General features: G+C 53.4%; 1 protein-coding gene across 3 annotated transcripts in view; it reads right to left on the bottom strand.

The window, feature by feature from the left end:
- Positions 1–21,793, bottom strand: part of UPF1 (UPF1 RNA helicase and ATPase) — a 1,138,135-nt gene that overhangs the window by 286,055 nt on the left and 830,287 nt on the right. The window lies entirely within an intron of this gene.

Below are 21,793 nucleotides of genomic sequence, written 5' to 3'. Positions count from 1 at the left end.
ACCACTGGGCCAATCAGAATAGAGCGCGCCTTGAGTTGCTAAGGCAACGCAGTCCAGGGTGCCAATTCCCCTCCCCACACATCCTGTGGAACCCAGACAGAGTGGCACCATTTGGAGGGCTTCTGTGGAGAAGTCAGCCAAAAAGTGGCACAAAGGGCTCAACCGTGGTCAGAGTTACAGAGACGGACACGAACGCCATTTTAGAAAAGACCTCTGGCAAAAACACCCAACCGTTGATTTAATATTAAATAAACCAATCAGCGGTATCTTTAACATTGCACCAAAAAGTGGTGCGTTTAAAATCAATGAGAAAATCCCATAGAGAATATTCCAGTGGAATATTTCGCTTGGTAACCACTGCCACCAGCCAGAAACTCGACAAGGGGGGACTGGACAGTGCTCCTTTGAAAACAGACCCAGGGGCAATATAATTAACCCCTTGCAGTACTTCCACAATATGATGGTTTGTACTGGTTTTGTTCACAATTTAGGACTAGTAAAGTCAATGGTGACTTTACATGCCCTGGGAGACAGTAGTCAGTACCAGGGTATGGAGTCTAGGTTTGGGGGTCACTATGACACCCCTGTGTTACTGCACGGAGGGTGCTGTGTAACACACAAAAAAGAGATGATACCCTATTGAGTAAACAGAAAACCCCATAGCCCATAAACACATACAAAGTCAAAGACATACCTCAAATCATGCCCAAGAGTGGGAGGAAAAGAGTCTCACTCTTAGCAGGAGAAAAAAACAAACCACAAAAATCCAGCAAAGCTGCTGGGGGACTCACTAGGTTTGAAAAATTAGCCTTATAAGAGAATTCTCCCTAACACTGGGTTAAACAGTGAGAACGAGCACTGGTCCATGGATCGGTATGTAGCCACAGCAGAAAGATAAGTCCTGCACGACCAGACATGAATGCCCTACTCTGCAAGATGACAGACTAAGGATAGCACCGTGTCAATCGTAGCCACCCTGGTGTCCAATTGTTTGGCTAAGCACCAGTGACAGAACCGAAGCCACTTGCTCATACTGCGACCTCGTCGAAGGCTTCCTGGTGCCTGAATTATGCGCATGTTGTCAGCAGACAGGTTGAGATGTTCTAAAGATCTGAACTCAGGCACCATGCCGCCAAGCTGAACGATTGTGGGGAGGGGTGCCACAACTGCCGATCTCTCTGGTGAAGCAGATCGGGAACTGCGGAAGCCAGAGCGGTGCACACACACAGATGTTGAAGCTCTGAAAACCAGAACCTGGCCGGCCACCACGGAGCTATGACCAGAAGAGAACAATTGACAGTGTTCTTCAGCTTGCAAATCGTCCGATGAATCAGAGGCGGTAAAGCATAGGCCCTCATGTTGTGCCATGGAATCTCAAGAGCATCTCCCAGAGAGGAAGCTCCCAGCCCGTTTCTGGAGGCATACAGAGGAAGTTTGTTTGCCAATGTAGCAAAGAGGTCCACTTCCGGAGTTCCTCAACCCAGGATTATCTGCAAGAGGACCTCCGCTTTCAATTCCCACTCGTAGCTGACCATTGTTTGTCACCATGCTCAACCACCCATTCCCAAATCTGAATGGCTGGATCCACAAGAGGAGACGACTTGGTGCCCCCCCCCCCAGCTTGTTTATGTAAAACATGGACACCACATTGTCCGTGCGGACATGAACCACTTTGTTGGCAATGACTGGCCTGAACACCTTGAGCGCCAGGAGCTCCAGATGATTTATATGAAGGAACTTGTCCTGTGGCAACCAGAGGTCGGAGACCTGAAGAAGATCCAACGTTGCACCCCACCCAGAAGGGAGGAGTCTGTCGTGATCATCACCATCTGAGCGGGGTCCTGGAAACCCGCACCCATCGACAGGTTGTTGAGACTACCACCACAACAGGTCCATTCTCATGAAAGCCGGAATCAATATTATATGGGAGACCGGATCCACAGCCTGACGCCAAGAACTTCAAAGAGCCATCTGCGTCCGCCTCATCTTGAGTCGAGCAAGGGGAAGAGCCAATACACACGAGGCCATGATGCACAGGAGCCTCTGGAACCTGCAGGCCGACATGCTCTCCGACTGTGCAAACATCTGACACGTGGCCAACAGATCTGCCATTCTGTCCCCGGTCAGGTAAACTCTGCAGTCGATCGTGTTCCAACGAAAACCCAGGAAAGTCAGGTCCTGAGAGACCATCATGGAAGATTTCCGCCAGTTCACCGACAGCCTAAGGTGAAACAGGAGCTGGAGGAGAGACTGAAGATTGCTCGAGGCTTTAAAACGGACAAGGACTGCGCAGCAGCCAATCGTCCAAATACGGATACACATGATACCCTGTAGCCGAAGATGAGCTGCGATAACCGACATCTTCGTAAAGACATGCAGTGCCGAGCTGAGGCCAAAAGGGAGCACTCTGAACTGTAAGTGCTCTCCCCCCCCCCACACAGAAAACCGTAGGCATCGCTGATGCAGATTCGAGATCAGGATATGCATATACGCATCCTGGAGGTCCACCACGCTGAGCCAATCGCCCTCTGTAAAGAGGACTTCATCTGACAGGGCGTGATCATCTTGAATTCCTCTTGGGGTAGAGAGATTGAACTGGGAAAGGTCTAGGATGGTGCGCAGTCCAGCCTGGTTGGGTTTGGGCACCGTAAACACCCGGGAATAGAAGCCCTCCCCTCCCTCCCCTAGAGGAATGGGTTCCACTGCCCTGAGATCCAGTAACTTCTGAATCTCGGCTCTGAGGGAGGGTGACTCCAACTGCTGGAAGGGAGGATTGATGGGTGGGGTAGGGGGCAAGGGGTAAGCGGAAGCCCGCCCGAGCGACTGACGAGACCCATGGGTCCTCTGTGATGGTCTGCCACGTCTCCCAATGAGACGCAATGTGTCCTCCCACCGGGGTCTCGTGCGAGCGCAGAAAAGTTTGTCGGTGGCAGCACCACCTGACCCTGACGAGGCGGCTGAGCGGGAGAAAAACTGACTCCGTTGCTGCCTTCGGCGGGACCTTCCCGAAGGGGTGTCAACCCTGCAGGATTTCTGTTCTAAAGAAAACCTGAAACCAGAGGAAGGCCGAGGGTTTGACGACGATCTCTGTGTGCTGAAAGGAGGTTTAACTAGGACAGACAAGGACTTGGCGGTCCGAGTGCTGTCCTTAGTTTTGGTCAGCTCCACATCTGTTGTAGAGTGAAAAAGCTCCCTGCCATCGAAAGGCAGGTCCAAAACCTTATCCTGCACCACCTTGGAGAACTTGGTGGCATGCAGCCAAGCTTGATGACAGGTATCCACACCAAGCATAAGGCCACGGGCCGAGGTGTGTATGTGGTGCGCCGCAGCCTCCAGGAGATCCTGTGCCAAGACCCTGGCGTCTGACAAACCCGCTTTGAAATCTTCAACTTTTAAGCGGGAATGAACTCCTCAAACTCCGACAGACGTTTCTACATTTTCATTCGCGCCCCCCCCCACTTAACACAGTTCTGCATTGGCTTGACGCAGCTGCAGAGACAAGTTAGCGAAAATGTTCCTCCCAAGGCAGTCAAGCAGCTTATCCTCTTTGGCCAGAACCTGTGTAGCCATCGAAGAAGAGGATGACGCAGGTCTGGATTGCAAAGTGGCTGCCGCTACCACCGTGGAGGAGGGGGCAGACAACGCTAAGGCCACCTCTTTCTAAGAATGGAGCCTGTAACGTGCGTCAATCTTCTTGTTGACAAACAGTCCAGAGTGTGGCTTCTCCCAAACTTTACGGATCTCGGCCAAAACGTCCTTCTGCAAGAACAAGCCGGTACGCTCCCAAGGAGATTAGGCCCCCAAAAGTACTCCCTCCTGTGGAGCAGGTGCCTCAGGTACTGGAACATCTAACAGACACATGTCCAGCACCCCGGTCATGAAAAGCTCTGACAGAGGGGCTGGTCTTCGCTGTCCTGATCGCCCTGTACATCATCCGACAGGTCCGGATCAGGTTGAGTCACATCCGGCACCACAATAACCTTGTCCACTGGGGACAATGGAGGCAGGGGTGAAAGTTGGGGGGAGGCCCAGCCGGTAAAGGTGGCGCCGGTGGAGGCACAAACACTACAGACGGCGCAGGAGGGAATATCTCCCTAAACAAGCCCCAAAACTACTCCTTCATGGGGTCAGAACGCATCAGTTTTTGAAACTTGCCAAAAAAGGCGTCCTCTGCCGATGATTTAGGTGCGACAGGAGGAGGCCTCTCATGAGCGGAGTAATTCCAAGGGTGTAAGGGAGAGGGTTGCCAAGAGGGCCCTTTCCCACTGTTGTCTACATAAATCAAGGGCGCCGATGCCGCAGGAAGCGAGACCTTGTGCATTAGAGGCTTCCGAGCTTTCCAGTCAAACTGGACGAAAGGGATGCACACACGGAAACCGATGTTCACCTGAAAAAGCACCCCCTGTGCTAGGGCCGATGGCACAGTTGTAAGGGTTGTATCCAAAATGGCTGCTGTGGTCTTGGCGGGAACGGCCGCATTTTGTCGGGACCTGAGAAGAACTGCGACATGTGGAAGTGAAGCAGGGGACCCACAGGTGGGTCAGGGGTCTTCATTTTAGCCTTAACACAAGGAACCTCGGCCGAGCCGGTACTGTGTGGCCTAGAATGATTTGGTGACATCGTAACAGTCAAACTAGCCTCCAAAGGAAGGACCTAGGCACTGCCGGCAACGGAGGGATTACGGTAGAAAACCTCACTCCGTGCCTCAACAGAACTGGGGTCTCCGCAAGGGCGGGAACGATGAGGAACACACCTCACCAACAAGACCTTAACAGGCCTCTCAGAACTGTTGGTCACCTTAGCCTCTAAATGTCAGGCCTCGGACCAGAGTTCGATAAAAGCCTCCTCACGAGGGGCCGCAAACTTCAGTTTGGTGTCAACAACCTCAACAGAGGTCTCAGGGCGTACTCCGGTGATTTTACAGGAAGCTCCAACCAAGGAGACCTCGAAGCAAGCTCCGGTACCCGATGCCTCAGTAGAACTGGGCCCACAAACAGCCCCCACAGGAGGGGCCTCTGAATGCAATCCGGTGTCAATAGGCCCCTTACGGATGCTCTCGGAGAAAACTCTGGTAGAATTTTTAGGCCTGGAAGGCACCTCAGGGCTAGCCCCGGTAATAGAGCTTTTGACGCTCCTCCCAGACTGGGAAGCCCCCGGGAAGGAGTCCCCCGGCCGGGGTGCCCTAAAAAGTAAAGAACTCACCGGGCGTTTCTTTTTTTCATCGATGAAAGTTTGAAAATGCGCTGGGGGAGTACGATGAAACACCTCCTCCCACCGCTCCAAACGACGTTGAAGCACCTGGACTGAAAGGGAGTCGCAATAAAAGCATGAGTCCCACCGGTGGTCCGGACCCAAACACTAAGCACAGAGGATGGGGATCCGCCCTAGAGAAGCGTCGCTGACAAGAACAATTTGGAAAGTCTAGCTGAAATGGTATAGACGGACTACCACGCGACCGCTAACGCCAGAGCAAGAGAGGAGGAAATGGAAGGAAAAAAATCTTCCAAAGATGCAAGTGCATCCAGTCCCGAGCGAGCAGAGAAAAGGACTGATGGGCGATGCGCTGGGCGGAGCTAAGAAGAGCAGGGTTACGGCCGCGTGCGATACCCCGCATAAAAAGAGGAAGGACATTTTCTTTTAAATGTGATGCTTTTTACAAAGTGCTCCGGTCCCGTCCCACAGGACGGAAGAATGTTGCATAGGTATGGAGGAAAGGGGACGGACGTAGGAGTATTAAAGTTACTCACTGCAGTGACTAGAGTACCGATAGTCCATAGTCCCCTTTCCTCCATCCTTGTGGGCGTCCTCGAACATGGGGACTGTAGCTGAGCCTCTGGCAGCAAAACATTGAGCTTCCCGTTTAAATTTAGTATAGCGCATGGGACGTGGCCCTGCTTTGGGCGCCTCACCTTTGAACCTATTGAATGCTTAGATACTTGGCTATGCTCATTACATATTAGCCATTGGCATAATAGCGAGGGAAGGCGGGTGGGACGAATGGAGGAAAGAGGACTATGAGCACTCTAGTCACTACGGTGAGTAACTTTAATTACTCATACTTCCTGTCCCCTATCCTTCATCCTTGTGGGCGATTCCACCGAATATGAACATGGGGTGGAGCAGTTATAACCTGCCTCATATCTAGGACGAAGAAAAAAGGTTCTTCAGAAACATCTGACCAAAGTCAGCATCGCCCCTGGAGTTGGTGTCCAGTGAATAGTGCTTACAGAAGGGCGACGGAGTGGCCCAAGTAGCCACCTTGCTGATGACATACCAAGAAGCATGTCTCTGAAACGCGACAGGCGTGGCCTTGGCGCCGACCGCATGGGCATGAATACCCTCAGGAACAGGTCTGCCCATTGACGTGTACGTCTCCAAAATGGCCTGAACCATCCAATGGCGATGGAAGCCTTGGAAGTCAGAGAGCCAGGGAAGGAGCCCGCAAAAGTCACAAACAATACCTCAGACTTTCTGAAGGATTTCTTTCGAGAGGTAAAATTTGAGGACGCTCTTGAGGTCCAAGGAATACATGGGCCCTCGGCTCTGATGGCGGGTTCGGGAAGAACACCGGCAGGCAGGATTCAGATGAAATGGAGAGACCACCTTGGGCAAGAAGTTTAGGAGAGTGCGCAAGATGACCTTGTCGTTGGGCAACGTGAAAGACTTGCATGAGGACAACGCCCACAGGTCACTAACCCTGCACGCAAATGTGAGAGCCACCAGTAAGTGTCACCAAGCGGATGTCCACCGAGGCCATCGGCTCGAAAAGCTGCCAGAACCACACAGGGTGCGGCCTATGCACCAGCAGAAAAAGCCTAGATAACTCCTTAAGGTGGGCCTTAACCACTGGGTTGAACACAGAAAACACATGCTCAGGGGAATTCTTGTAAGCCCCAACGGCCGCCAAATAAGTGTGGCAAGTATCCACCTGAACTCCAGAACAAGCCATGTGTGCTGAAAAGCCAGTACGTTATCCAGAGGACAGGTGATAGGGTCCAGAGCCTTAAATCTGTTTTCACATTTGGGTGCACTACTGATATCAAATCTCATAAGAGGATTAACATAAGTAAATTCAGTTCTTACTTAAATGTTTTTGGTGCTCCAGGTTAAACTCTTGCTACCCACAAAGAGCTACAATTATACCAATTAGACTCATCAGAACTACTGATGAAACCTGGTCACTCTTGAACGAGGAATCACACCCGTTCATTAATACTTCAAAGAAGGTAGAGGTGTGTTGAGTTCTAATTAAGGAACAAGTTACTTACCTGTAACGGTTGTTCTCCAGCATGGGTCTGGCATGGTTTCACATGCTCATGAATATTCCCAGTCAGGCTGGGAATCCTCGGTAAAGAAAACATGTGTTTAATTTCTGAACTGTCTTTCTCCTAACAACTAATCACTGAGCTCTGGGTCATACTGCCCCCAGCCAATGACTGCCCTCTACCTAAGCCGGTGGCAGCCATCTTCAGATTTGTTAGCACGTAAAGTGGCAGTAGGAACAAGAGAAGCGCCGCAGAAGGGCAGGCGGGAGGCTTCGCATGTGAATCCAGGCCAGATCCATGCTGGAGAACCACAGTTCTAGGTAAGTAACTTGTTCCTTCTCCAGCATGGGGTTTGGCATGGATTCACTCTTGGGACTCCTGCCTGGAATCCCCGTCGACGTAGAAGAATCTCGTGAAGGGGTGCATCGACCTCCACGTAGCAGCCATGCATATGTCCAGCAGGGGCACACCAGACAGGAACGCCGTAGTTGCAGCGATCGCTCTAGTCGAGTGGGCTCTCGGACTGCCAGGCAACGGTCGGTTTGCCAACCGGTGACAATGGGTGATGCAGCTGAAGAGCCACCTGGAAATGAAAGCCTTGCCTTGGAGAGGACCTTCCCTTGGTTCACAGGGCCAGCAAGTGCAAAGTACTCTCGGCCGCCGCCAAAGGTGTCGGACAAAACACAGGCAACACCAAGGGCTTGTTTAGATGAAAGTCCGACAGCACCTTGGGCATGAAGGAGGGGTGTGTCCGCAGCACCACCCCCGTGTCATGAAATGTCAAATAAGGTTGCTTACAGGACCTGAATCTCACCCACTCGTCGTGCAGATGTGATGGCTACGAGGAATGCTGTCTTCCACAATAAGAACTTCAGTGGAACTGTCTGCATAGGTTTGAATGGAGGGCCCATGAGCCTAGTCAGCACCACATTGAGTTCCCACACCGGGGCTGTAGCATGCATTGGCAGGAACAAACGTAACAGTCCTTTAATAAACTCCTTAACCAGACGGTGTGACCATAACTACGACTATCCCGGAGATCTGGTGTAGCGGGAGAGGTAGCTGCTAGAATAACTTGGCCAATGACCGCAAATATGGTAGCACCTGGGCAGCCGTGACCCTCAGAGGATCGATCTTCTGTGCACGGCACCAAACTGCGAACCCCTTCCATTTATGTCCGTAGCATTCAAGAGCAGATGATGCCCGGGCCTTGGCAAGCACCTCCTTGCAATCTGCTTGGAGGTCGTAACCCCCGAACGCACGCTGAAGGAGCCAGGCCTTCAGGTTCAGCGATCCTGGGTCGCGGTGCAGAATTGCACCCCTTCCTCTTGCCAGAAGATCTGCGACCACCAGAAGCTTGATTGTAGGGGACACTGACATGTGAAGTAGGTCCGGGTACCAGATCTGCCTCGGCCACGCAGCTGTGACAAGGATCATCCTGCACCGGGACCATCTGAGTTGATAGACTAGTCGAAGAAGCAACGGCAACGCATACAGAAACAGGCCGTCCCAGGGGAATGAGAATGCATCCCCATGCTCCCCAGCTGGGGAAACCTGCAGGCAAACCTTCGACACTTGGTGTTTGTCGCTGTCGCAAATAGATCTATCTGGGGATTGCCCCATCTGCGGAACAGGTTATCCACTTGGTCCTGCCAAAGCTCCCACTTGTTGCAAGAGCACAGCTCCCTGCTGAGCGTGTCGGCAAAGGTGTTCTTCACTCCTGCCAGATGAAACGGGATGAGGAACATCCCCTGGGCGACGGCCCAGTGCCATAGGTCCTGCGCTGCCATGGAGAGCGCCAAGGATCTGAAGCCCCCCCCTTACTCCCTGATGTAAAACATTGTGGTAGAATTTTCCGTGAAGACCTGCACCACCCTGCTCTGGAGGGCCCAAAACACTGCCCGCAGCTCCAACACGTTGATGTCCAACGTTTTCTCCTCCGGTAGCCAGAGGCCTCTTGCGAAGACTTGCAGTGCGAGCTCCCCATCCTTCCAGGGAGGAGCCCGTTGAGAGAGCCTTCCCCTGATTGACAGGTCCAAAGTTCACAAAGAGTTGTGACTTCTTCCGAAAACACTTTGTGCGGTCCGCGTAGAACTTCAGCGCTCTAGCCACATCCAGCGAGTGCAAAGTCCTCTCAGCCGGCGACGAAGGCGACGGGAAGAACACAGGCAACACCAAGGGTTCGTTGAGATGGAAGTCCGACGGTACCTTGGGCATGAAGGAGGGGTGCGTCCTGAGCACTACCCTCGTGTCGTGAAAAGTCAAGTACGGAGCCTTGCAGGAAAGGGCCTGGATCTCTCCCACCCGTCGTGCGGAGGTGATGGCCACAAGAAACGCTGTTTTCCATGACAGAAACTTCAACGGGGCCGAGTGCAGAGGCTCGAACGGAGGTCCCATGAGCTTGGTCAGCACCACGTTGAGCTCCCACGCCGGGGCCGGCGCCTTCACCGGCGGGAACGATCTGAACAGTCCCTTCATGAACTCCTTCACCAGACGATGAGACCACAGGGACGTCCGGCCCGTGGTTCTGGTGTATCGGGAGACCGCAGCAAGATGAATGATGGACGCATGTGCCAGTCCAGCTTTGGCCAGCGTCAGCAGGTACGGCAGTACCTGGGGAGCCGTAATCCCTAGAGGGTTAATCTTCTGTGCGTGGCACCAGACAGAGAACCTCTTCCATTTGTGTCCGTAGCATTTAAGAGTCGAGGACACCCTGGCCTTTGCAAGAACCTCTCTGCAGTCGGCCGGTATGTCGTATCCTCCAAACTCTAGCGCTGCAGGAGCCAGGCCTGCAAGTTCAGCGACTTCGGGTCGTGGTGGAGGATGGCGCCTCCTTCCCTGGAGAGTAGATCCGCGTCCAGCGGCAGCTTGATTGGCGGGGACGCTGACAAGTCCAGAAGGTCCGGGAACCATATCTGCCTCGGCCACGCAGGTGCGACGAGGATCATCCTGCACCGTGACCTCTTGAGCTGGTTGACGAGCCGGATTAGCAGTGGCAAAGGAGGGAACGCGTAGAGGAACAGGCCCTCCCAGGGGAACGAGAAAGCATCGCCCATGCTCCTCGCCTGGGGAAACCTGCTGGTGAACCTCCGGCACTTGGAGTTCGTCGCCGTCGCGAACAGGTCGATCTGGGGTGTGCCCCACCGTCGGAAGAGGCGATCCACTAGATCCTGCCGTAGTTCCCACTCGTGGCACGAGCGCAGCTCCCTGCTGAGTGAGTCAGCGATGGTGTTTTTTATCCCTGCCAGATGAAACGGCACCAGAAACATCCTTTGGGCGACTGCCCAATGCCACAGGTCCTGCGCCTCCTTGGACAGTGCTGGGGACCTGGTTCCGCCCTGTTTCCTGATGTAAAAACATGATGGTGGTGGTGTCGGTGAAGATCCTCACTACCTTGCCCTTGAGGGACGGAAGGAAGGACCTGAGGGCCCAGTACACTGCACGGAGCTCCAGGACGTTGATATGGAGGGACTTCTCCGTCGGGAGCCAGAGGCCTCTCGCGTGCAGATTCTCGGTGTGCGCTCCCCACCCTTCCAGGGAGGCATCCGTGGTCACTGTCTCCTGGTGGTCTGGGGTCTGGAAGTCCATGCCCGCCGTCAGATGCGCGCGGGTGCCCCACCACCGGACCGCTCGGCGGAAACTCTCGTCGAGTGTGATCCTCTCCTTGAAGCCGCCCATCGTTTGGATCCAGCGCGCGTCCAGGAACTCCTGCAACGGGCGCATCCGGAGCCTGCACATGGGAATGAGGTAGATGCAAGAGGACATCATTCCGAGGAGGGACTTGATGGACCTCACCTTGGCCGCGTCGGAAACCAACATCCGCTGTACCTTGCCTAGGATGGACCTGGTCCTTTCCTCCGACGGGGAGGCCAGAAGGGACACTGTGTCGAGCTTCGCTCCCAGAAACAGTGCGTTTTGCGCGGGTACCAGGTGGGACTTGGCGTAGTTCACGGAGAATCCCAGGTCCGCGAGAAGTTGGACGGTCCTTGCCGTGTGCTCCACGGCGAGCTCCCTCGTCTTGGCTCGGATGAGCCAGTCGTCCAGGTAGGGGTAGACGTGGATCCCCTCGCGGCGCAGCTGCGCCGCCACCGGTGCAAGGCACTTGGTAAATACCCTGGGTGCCGACCGTAGTCCGAAGGGGAGGGCTTTGAACTGGTAGCGACGCCCTTGGACCACAAACCTGAGGAATTTTCGGTGCCCCTTTAGGATGGGAATATGGAAGTAGGCATCCTCCAAATCCAACGACGACAGGAAGTCTCCTTCCTCCAGCTGACCCAGGACGTGCTGGAGGGTGACCATCCGGAACTTCTGTGCCTTGATGAACTTGTTCAGACGTCGCAGGTCTAGGATGGGGCGCCATCCTCCCGTCTTCTTCACGAGGAAGTATCTCGAGTAAACTCCGGAGCCCCGAAGCCTCTTTGGGACGACTTCGATGGCGCCCTTCCTGAGCAACGCCTTTACCTCCAGGAGAAGCTGAGGGACGTGAAGCTCTCTCCTGGCCACGGGGGGGAAGCGCGGGCACCTTCTTTGAAACTCGAGCGCGTGGCCCCGGGCCAAGGCGTCCAGCACCCAACGGTCGGTGGAGATGGACTCCCACACGCTGACGAAGCTCGCCAGCCGGCCTCCCACCGAGGTGCTTCGGTGGGGGCCCGACCCCACGGCCGGTTCAATCCTGTTTAGACGAGGCTTTGCCGCCTTGACCTCCTTGGCGACGACGGCGGGGTCCTCCAGACTTGCCTCGTCCTCTTGAGACGACGAGCGGGCCGCTTGACGGTAGGTAGAGAAACCGCCGCCGGAACCTTTGGAGGCGCCCTTGCCTCCGCTGCTCCGAAAGGGCGTCCGTCGTTGCTGTAGAACACCAAGGGCCCGGGCCGTCTCAGTGTCCGCTTTAATGGCCTGAAGGGAATCGTCCACTGTTTTCCCAAACAGGTTGTTCCCATCGAACGGCATGTCCAGGACTCTGGTCTGTACTTCTTGACGGAAGGTTCGTAGCCTTGAGCCATCCACGCCGCCTAAGGCACACGCCGTTGCCCAACTGGCGAAACCCAGTGTCGGCGATGTCCGTCGCAATAGTGATGGCGTGGTCCGACGCCACCTCACCTTCCTGTAGGATCTCCAGGGCATCCGCCCTCTTGTCGTCCAGTAGGAAGTCCAGCAGGGGAGCCAGTTTGTACCATAGCTCCCTGTCGTAGCGGGCCACGATAGCCAAGGCGTTGGCCGCTTTAATCGTCGTCGCTGCAGACGAGATGACCCTGCGTTCCATAGCGTCCAATTTCTTTCCCTCGCCGTCCGGTGGGGAAGTCGAAGTGGAGGCCGCACCCCCCCCCCCCCCCATTTTCTTCCTCCTGGCCGCTGCGGAGACGACGGAGTCCGGGGTAGGCTGCGCCCGGAGGCACAGGGGGGCCGCGTCCGGGACCCGGTACTTCTTTTCGTACCGGTCTCTTCTAGCTGGCGTCGTGGAAGGGTTCTTGAGGAGGGCGAGGCCCTCATCCCAAATGTCGTCCAGTAGAGGCATCGCGAGGACCGTCTTCCTCTTGGCCTCGCGCCGTTGATAAAGGAATCCTTCCTTTTTCTTCTCCTCAGGGCAGAGTTGGAAAAGCTCGGATGCCCTGGCGATCATGGAGTGGAACGATCCAATCTCGTCGGGCGGAGAGGCCCTGGTGGGAGGTGACGACGGGAGATCCTCGTCGTATACCTCGTCGTCCGTACCCGTCGCTGCCGTGTCAGTCCCCGTATCATCCCCTCGGATGGACGGGGAGGAGGGCTGGACGGGTCGCGACGGCTGAAAAGGAGGTGGAGGGTGAATCCTTCTTTTCTTGGGAGGGGGAACACCCGAAGGTCCCGGTTCAGGATCCCCCGACGGGAGAGGCTCCTCCGTCGGCAACGGTAGTCTCGTCCTTATCTCTGAGCATAAGGACTGTATAGCCAACAAAATGGCCGCCGAGTTGTCTTGCGGCGCTGGCAGAGGGGAATCCGACGGAAGATCAGGGGCCCCGTCGGCACCCTCGACGTTGTTGTCGTCACCTGCGTCGGGCTCCATCCCGACGGGCCGGTCTTCTTCCACGCCAAGGCCGTGGCTTAAGACCTCGATCAGCTCTTCCTCTGAAGCCGAATCTACGAGGACGCCCTGCCCCCCCCCTTTTTCTTCCACGCCGGGGATTTCACGGGGGTCCTATCGATGGGCACAAAAGGGGACTCCCTCCGAGGTGGCAGGGAGACTCTGAGCCCCGAGGTCGCCACCACTGGTGTAGCCTCCACAGGCTGAGCCAGGGCCGCCGCGACAGTATCGGTCGAGGGCTTGGCCGGATGGATTAAGGCCTTCACCACCTTAGGTGCGCTCACCGCCTTATCCTTGAGGGGGGGGGGGGGGGACACTGCCTCGCTCCCCCTCCGATGGTGCCTTCGAGCTCGACCGGGGCCTCTCCAGGAGCTTCGCCGGGTGCTCGCCCTTCCTCTTACCCGACCCAGAGCGTTGGCTCGTGGCTGAAGGTGCCGGGGAGGGTGCGCCCTGCCTGGCGCCAGTAGAGCCTGACCGTTCGGCGCTCCCGGTGCCAGCGGACTTGCGGTGCTTGGCCTTATGTTGGACCCCCGTCACCGGGGCGTCCTCAAAGGTCTTAGAAGACAGCTCGGATTTCTTCCTCTTCTTCTCGCCTGACGGGCTCTTCCCTTCCAGCCAGTTGGCGAGGCGTTGGTGGCAGTCCTTCATGGTCCGCTCCGACATATTGCCGCAAAACGCACAGTCCTTCTCCACGTGCGTCTTGTCCTCATGTAAGCAGTAGAGACAAAAGGAGTGCTCGTCCTCCTTAAAGACGTTCTGCAGCTGGCATCCAGGGCAGACCCTGAACAGCTTTCCTGGCGTTGAGCTTCCCTTCTCCTGGGCCATGTCCGGGCCCGAGAAGCTTCTGGAGTCCTCCAAAACGTAGCTCGACGAAATCTTCACCCTTGAGGGGCGCAGACGAATCCGACACGGGTCCCCGTTGATCGGATGGAGAGTCGGTGGAGCTTGAGGCTCTTTTGACCGAAAAAACAAAGTTTTTGAGAAAAAACGTGAAAAAATAGCACTAACGCTCGAGAGCAATAGCACGAGGATCCCAACACATGAACGTGCGGTAAAAATCTGAAGATGGCTGCCAGAGGCGGTGCTTAGGTAGAGGGCAGTCATTGGCTGTGGTCAGTATGACGCAGAGACCAGTGATTGGATATTACTACGAAAGACAGATCAGAAACGAAACGGATACTGGTTTTTTCTTTACCGAGGATTCCCAGCCTGACGACGGGGAATATTCATGAGCATGTGAATCCATGCCAGACCCCATGCTGGAGAAAAATCTGAAGATGACTGCCAGAGGAGGGTCTTAGGTAGATGGCAGTCATTGGCGGGGGCAGTATGACCCAGAGCTCAGTGATTGGTTGTTAGGAGAAAGATTAAACTGATTTTTTCTTTACCGAGGATTCCCAGCCTGACTGGGAATATTTATGAGCATATGAATCCATGCTAGACCCATGCTGGAGAACAACAATTATTTAAATAAAAGTTAATACATCATTTCGGTTTATATTCTCCTAATTTCACCAATACTATTTAAAAAAAAAAACATCTACCACATAACCCACAATCGGGGTTCATTTTCTCTTTTGTTGTACTTCACACAAGAGTAAATTCAAAAATCTAAATATACACCCCTACATAGATTCAAATTAAACATTTCATAGACAGTGACAGTTGTGTGTCAACATGCTGTTAGCAACACACCATTACTACAAGATCTTGTAGAATGTTGTGGCCAGGCTCAACACCTCACTACACATTTCGGGTCCAGACCCCTGTCACGAGCCCAATGGCAGAACCTAGTCCATTTACTGTTAAACTTGGACCGAGTCGAGGGCCTCCTGGCCTGCTGATGAATGTCCCAGTTGTCATCCACAAATGAGCATGTTGAAACCTCAGCTGGTCAGGTACCAGGCTGCCAGAGCCAGTGTGGCTGGGTCTGGATGCGCCACTGCCCCGCCCTGCTGCGCCTGTTGGAGATCGGAAGGTGAACGGGACCCTGAGAGCACAACTACAGCAGATCCAAAAACCACAGCCTCGAAGGCCAGAGGGGGCAATTAGGATGAGGCAGCAGACCACCGAAGCCCGAAACTTGCGGAGGGTCCGTAGCAAGAGAGGGGTGGCGGGTACTCCTAACACCTGCGGTCGTGCCAACAGATCTGGAAGGCATTTTCTAAACACCCCTGATCCTGTCCATGAAGCAAACTGAGGGACTTGAGAATTGAGAGGGGGTGCAAACAAAGCCAGGTCCGAGAAGCCCCAACGCTGGAACAGGGGCAACAAGGAGTCGGTGTGCAACTCGCACTTGTAGGTGTTGAACCCAAAGCATCTGAGCTAGTCCGCTTCTGCAATGCTGTTCCCTGGGAAGGGGACTGCTGAAATCCAAATCCACTCTGCTAGGTCCCATTACCAGATCGATACCGCCTCCATGCAGAGAAGGAAGGAGGGTGGGGGGGAACCATCTTTCGAATGGATGTTCCTCCCATGTATTCCTTATCTTTTGATATTTCCAATATCCAGCTTAGCTGCTTCAGATTTTTTTTCAGCAGGGAGCGATGCAAGTCGATGCCTGTCTACTATGTCCCTCGGAGGCCTCCGTCCCAATGTCACTGAAGGTGTATATATAGCGCGAGCAGCACCCGTTGCCTTCAGTTCTGTTTTTATGAGTAAAGGATTTATCCCATGCCTGACGGTTACTACTCCTGAGAGAGCACAGACTAATCGCAAGGGAAATTCTACTGCGGGGTAGGCTGGGAGGGGCGGTAAGGAATACGTGGGAGGAACATCCAGTTGAAAGAACGTTACCAGGGGTAAGTAACTTGTTCTTCAAATGGATTGTTTCCTCCCACGTATTCCTTATCTTTTGATACACTCCCAAAGCAGTTTCTACTATTTTTGGAGGAGGGAGTCAGAATTTTCATGACAATTTAATAGTTTTCATGGGTGTGTGCACGGAATGCAACACTGCTTTACCAAATAAATTCTCCTGGGCGGAGGAAGAGTCTAGACTATGTCTGGTGAAAGTGATCAGAAGACCATGTGAAGCCACACAAATTTCCTTTATTGGGACTCCCCTCTGTAATGCATAGTAAGTTGCCATGCCTGTGCTCTAACGAGCCTGTAGGCCTTCTGCGGCATCTTTTCCTGCCAGTCTGTAGCATTCTGATATTGCTAATCTTATCCATCTGGATAATGTCTGTCTGGTGATAGCCATAACCAATTTGTGGCCAGAGTAGCCAACGAACAATTGGTCATCCTGTCTTATCTTTGCCATTCTAGTGATTATAGAAGCTTAGCACACGTCTAGGGTCAGGCCTGTGAGACCTCTTTCCTAGGGTGCAGAGGAGGGTAAAATTATGGTCAAGTTATTTTCGGAGTGCGATGAAATTCAGAGACAAGTTTGGGTAAGAAGTTGTGTTTTACCTTAAGGACCATCCTTACAAAATATAGTATAAAGGAGGCTTGCAGGATAAAGCCTGAAATTCACTCATCCTGTGCAGATGTAATGGCTAGTAAGAAGATGGTTTTCAGGATTAGTAGCTTCAAAGGACAGGAGCACACAAACTTCAACACCAAGTTGAGATCCCAAACTGGGACTTGAAAAGGGATTCGAGAGAAAACATTTGTCAATTCTTTTAGAAAATTATTAGAGACATTTTGAAGAAAGAAACTTCTTTTGAAGTGTGCTTAAATATAGAAAGTGCTGCCAGATATCCTTTAATGGTACCAATCTGGTGCGTCGGATTAGCTAGGTGCAATAAAAAGGATAACGCCATAGGTGTAGTAAATGTATCAACATTCTTATCTCTACACCAGCTGCAGAATGTATTCCAACGGCAGCAGTACAAAGACCTAGTTGCTGGCCTTCTGGCCAAAAGCAAAATCTCAATTGCATCGTCTGGGAGGTGCCAATCCTTGTATCTCAGCCTCTCGGAAGCCATGCGTGAAGGCTGAGCGCCCGGATGGAGAACCCGACACTCCTCTCGTGAGAGACTGTCCTGTCTTTGTTGAAGATGTATCGGAGGGAAATAGACATGTCCAGAAGGTCAGGGTGCCACTTCCTCCCGGCCAAATCCTGAGCAATCAGGATCATGGATTTCCTGAACTTTCTCAACAACGTGATCACGTGATGGATGGGGCCAGTAGGAAACACGTACAGGAGTGAAAAATCCCAGTCCACCACGAACAAGTCTCCTAGAGCACCTCTTGGGGGAAAATCCCTGGAGCAGAATAGATAGCATTTCCAGTTGACACTAGTTGCCAACAAATCCACTTGAGAGGTTCCCCATAGGGCAAAGATCTCCTTGTTAGGGAGCATTCTCTCTTTAGGCTGAATTTCCTAACCTGGTGAGTCCCCCAGCAGCTTTGATGGATTTCTGGAGTTTGTTTTTTCCTCCTGCCAAGAGTGAGACTTTTTCTCACACTCTTGGACATGATTTATGGTATTCCTTTGACTGGTAATGTGTTTTGTGGTCTATGGGGTCCTTTACTCCATAGGGTCTCATGTGTTTTTCCTATGTGTGTTACACAGCACCCTCCGTGCAATAACACAGGGGTGTCAGTGACACCCCACCATAGACTCCATACCCTAGGACGGACTGACTGTCTCCCAGGGCATGTAAAGTCACCATTGGCTTTACTAGTCCCAAATTATTAACAAAAACCAGTACAAACCATCATATTGTGGACGTACTGGTCGGGGCAATTCAATTGCCCCGGGGTCTGTTAGTCGAGGGGGCACGTCTCCGTCCCCCCTGATCGAGTTTTGGCTGGTGGCAGTGGAAACTACTTTTTATATTCGACTGCGAATATTTTCCTATGGGATTTTCCCATTGTTCGAGGCTACCAACTTTAATTATTTAATTCTCATAGCCTCGAACATACCGCCGGTTTATTTAATATTAATTCTCCGGTTGGTATTTTTTGCCAATACTCGATTCTAAAATGGCGTTTGTGTTCTCTTCTGTGACTCCAACCCAAGTCGAGCCCTTTGTTCCACTTTTTGGCAGGTTTCTCCACAGAAGCCTCCAAAAGTGGTGCCCCTCTGGCTGGGTACCAACAGGGGTGTGGGAGGGGGTTTAGGCACCCTGGACTGAGTTACCTTGGTAACTCAAGTCGCACTCTTGTGTGATTGGCCCAAGTGGTGAGCCGGCCGGCTCACCACTTAGCATGTTTGAGTGACAGCTAGGCTGAGTGAATGGGGGTTTTCTACATAAAAGCAGGGCTTTGGGGACTGGAACTTCAGAGGTCGCCACAGGACCTGAGAATCCGACGAGGGAGAAGCTGAGCCGACCTGCCACGACGACACCACCGGTGGATCCCTGCAGAACCGACTCACCACTTCCCGACGACAGAGAAGATCTCCCGACTGGAGAGGCTTCTTCCCCTGACTGGTGGGCACAACCAGTTTACCTTTCTTTCTTCGCACCCCAGCCCGGTTTGTGGTCGAACTGCCTGTGCCAAGCACCCCGGCAGCCGGATAGCCACTCACCACTGAACCTCAAATCAACGGACCGCTCCTTGTACCTGAGAAACTCTGCAGCTGGTTTCTTCCCTGGCAGTGCAACGGACTCCTGTGTTCCTCCACGACGAGATCCTTTCTTCCCCCGGACGAAGCACCGACTTGCATCCGCTGCCAGGAACATCTGCCCCCCCTGGAGCGTTCTCACCACTTTAAGGTACCGTGTCCGCCAGGCCTCCCTTTCTAAAGATTGCTGCAAGGTAGTAATAACCCCTTAACCTTTTGGACTGGGCTGGCCGCCTTGACCCTCTAACTGGTCCCTTTCTTTGGTCCAACTCCTTTTTGAACCTTTACAAGACTTTTGTGCACTGCAACCGTGTGACCTTGGACACATTTCGTTTGGATCCTCTGAAAGTGGATCCGGCCTCTTGAACTCTAACTTCACGGTTTTACTTTGCCTTCCTCTCGTTATGTTCTGATAAAAGTGTTGGGATCGGTTTCAACTCTGCTCTTCTCTCCCTTTTTAAAACAAACTATTAGAGTGCCATCTACGTTAAGCGCTCACCGCTGTCTGAAAATAAGTGGGGCTTTACTTAAGACTTGTCTAATATTCTTTTAAGGGAGTGTATATCTTTTAGTGACCGTGTTTTTGAATTGCTTACGATTAGTGCCTGTGTTTTTCTAGATGTGGTTTTAAATAAATAATTATATCTCTTTCACACCAAGCCCTGGTCAGGGTTTACTTGTTCTACTGTGTTCTCGACCTATTGTGAATACTCTGTATACTGCCTAACTCTTCTTGAGGAAAGTCTGACTGCTCAGCCACAGATACCAAATGAATCTGTGTGGTACAGACTGCTACCAAGTGGGTTTACTGCCAAACACCTGTAGTCCTAAATCTTTTGCAGTGGTCCCAGAGGGAACTGCACAGGTTTCTGCCTAACACCCCTAAAGGACTTCCTGAGCTAGTTACCACTCGTGGGAGACAGCTCTGCCTGCTCAGAGCGTCCGCCACTGTATTCTCCACTCCGGCTGTGAACTGCCGATAGGGAGATCCCTTCTTGTATTACGAGTACCAGAGCAGCATTACATCTCTGCACAGTGGTAATGAGCCTACACCTCCTCTTGGCTCCCCGTCTATTATCCTGAACCTGCTGTCCAACTTTTTTCATCTGGGCATTAGCCCTGGGCTTCTTCCCAACCTTTTGTGCCACCTACAGGATATCCTTCTTGAGAGGGATGCCAGACCAGATTGTGGTGTTCTTACCCACAACCTCTGCTAGCACTCCAGACTAAGGGGGGGTTGGGGGAGGTGTAGGGGGTGTGGGATGACGGTTTCCTCCAGCAGAGGGACTCTTCCCGCACCCTCACCCCCCCCCCCCCCCAAGAACTCAGTCAGGCCCTGAAAGCGGTCATGGAAGGCATTAACGGATGCAGAGGTTTCATCATCCTGGGCGTCGTCATCATTTCCTCCACCCCCTTTTCACAGACCGAGGGGAATCCTGGCCCTGGGACACAGGTGCCTAAGCGCCGCCCCCCCCCCAAATCTGGTGCCAAAGACCGGTCCAACAGCTGTTGAGGGGGCGGCGTTGGTGGTACAGTAGGAGGGGGAGGGGTCTGAACACCTGGTAGGGCCTGGACTGAGTGAGCCACCACCAATGGAACTGGCAGTGCCGGAGCAACAGGTGTACCACCCAAAGGAGGGATCCGGGCAGGGGGCGCCGCCACCTTCAGTATGACCTCTCACTAGATCCTTGAGGAGTCCATTCATCTGAGGGGAACGCATGAGGAAGAGGAAGCACTTGAAGAAGTGGTCCTCACAAGCCACCGGGTCCATTGGGGCCTGGGCCTCCGATCCTGGTCAAAGCGCTGAGGCACCTGGGGCATGTAGCCGCTAGGCTGTGATGGGTAGATGTATCCCTGAGACTACCAGATGCCTGAACTGTAAAATCCGCTGTCGCTTCCAGAGGGAAGGGGACAGGGATCCTCTTGCAAAGCCCATTCGAAGGACGAAAGCACAGGGGGCCCTAAGCTGGATCAAATAGCCTGCCAGGCTCTACCATGTGCCCCTCTCATTTTGAATCCTTGCGGCAAGCCCTGGGCGGGAGGGCGCGTAGGCCTTGAGCCACGAGAGGTCTCAGACACGGGATGAAACAGCTGTGTCAACCTCAGAGATCACTCTGGTAGGCTCAGAGCCCTCAGTCGGCCGGTAGTTGCGACTCCCTCAATTATGACCTCGGAGCGAGCTCTGGTAGGCTGGATGCCCTCAGCACCTGTGCCGGTAGTCGTGTTGGATCGTGCCGAGGACAGACTCTTGTGAGTAGGCACTCAATGATCCTTTGCCCCCTGGAGTCGAAGAAGAGGATGAACGTGATCGCCCTCCTGAGGACAACCCGGTAGGGGCCCAGGACGGCCTTAGGTCTGTAGCCACGGGCCTGACAGAACCTGAATCCGAGGAACCCTGATCCGTGGGAATCCCGGGGAAGGAGTCGCTGCGCTGCAGAGCCGTGATGAACTGAGGGCCTACACATTGTCTTGATGAGAGGTCTTGGAGACGAAGTCCTTAAACTGGGGCAGAGGGGAAGTGTGGAAGATGTCTCCCCACCACGACAACCACTTCTTCAATGCCCTGTGACTGAGCACTGGAAGCCGAAGATGCATCCCAGCGGTGGTCGTGGCCCAAACACTCTAGACAGAGTGCATGGAGGTCCGAGACCAGGAACGAGCAAACGCATGAGGCACATCTCGTGAATCCTCCTGCGGCTTGCATGTGCCGGGGGACGCGAGGTACTGAAGGGAAGTTAAATAAGACTGAAAAAACAAAAAGGGCAGAAAGCAAAAATATAATAATCTCTGTGCTGGCTGCCAGGTCCGACACAGTCAGTGTGTAAAAGGGGACTGAGGTGAGGCACCGGAGAGCGGGGACCGTTGGGGCTATCCCCCCGCGCTATACTAAATTTGATGGGTAAGCTCAATTTTTCGATGCCAAAGGTTTGGCTACAGTATCCATTTAGGGGG

This window comes from Ambystoma mexicanum, chromosome 1p (genome assembly GCF_040938575.1).
Source record: "Ambystoma mexicanum isolate Mex_15411 chromosome 1p, UKY_AmexF1_1, whole genome shotgun sequence".
Classification (NCBI taxonomy): Eukaryota; Metazoa; Chordata; class Amphibia; order Caudata; family Ambystomatidae; genus Ambystoma; species Ambystoma mexicanum.
This window is presented reverse-complemented; position numbering and strand designations above follow the sequence as displayed.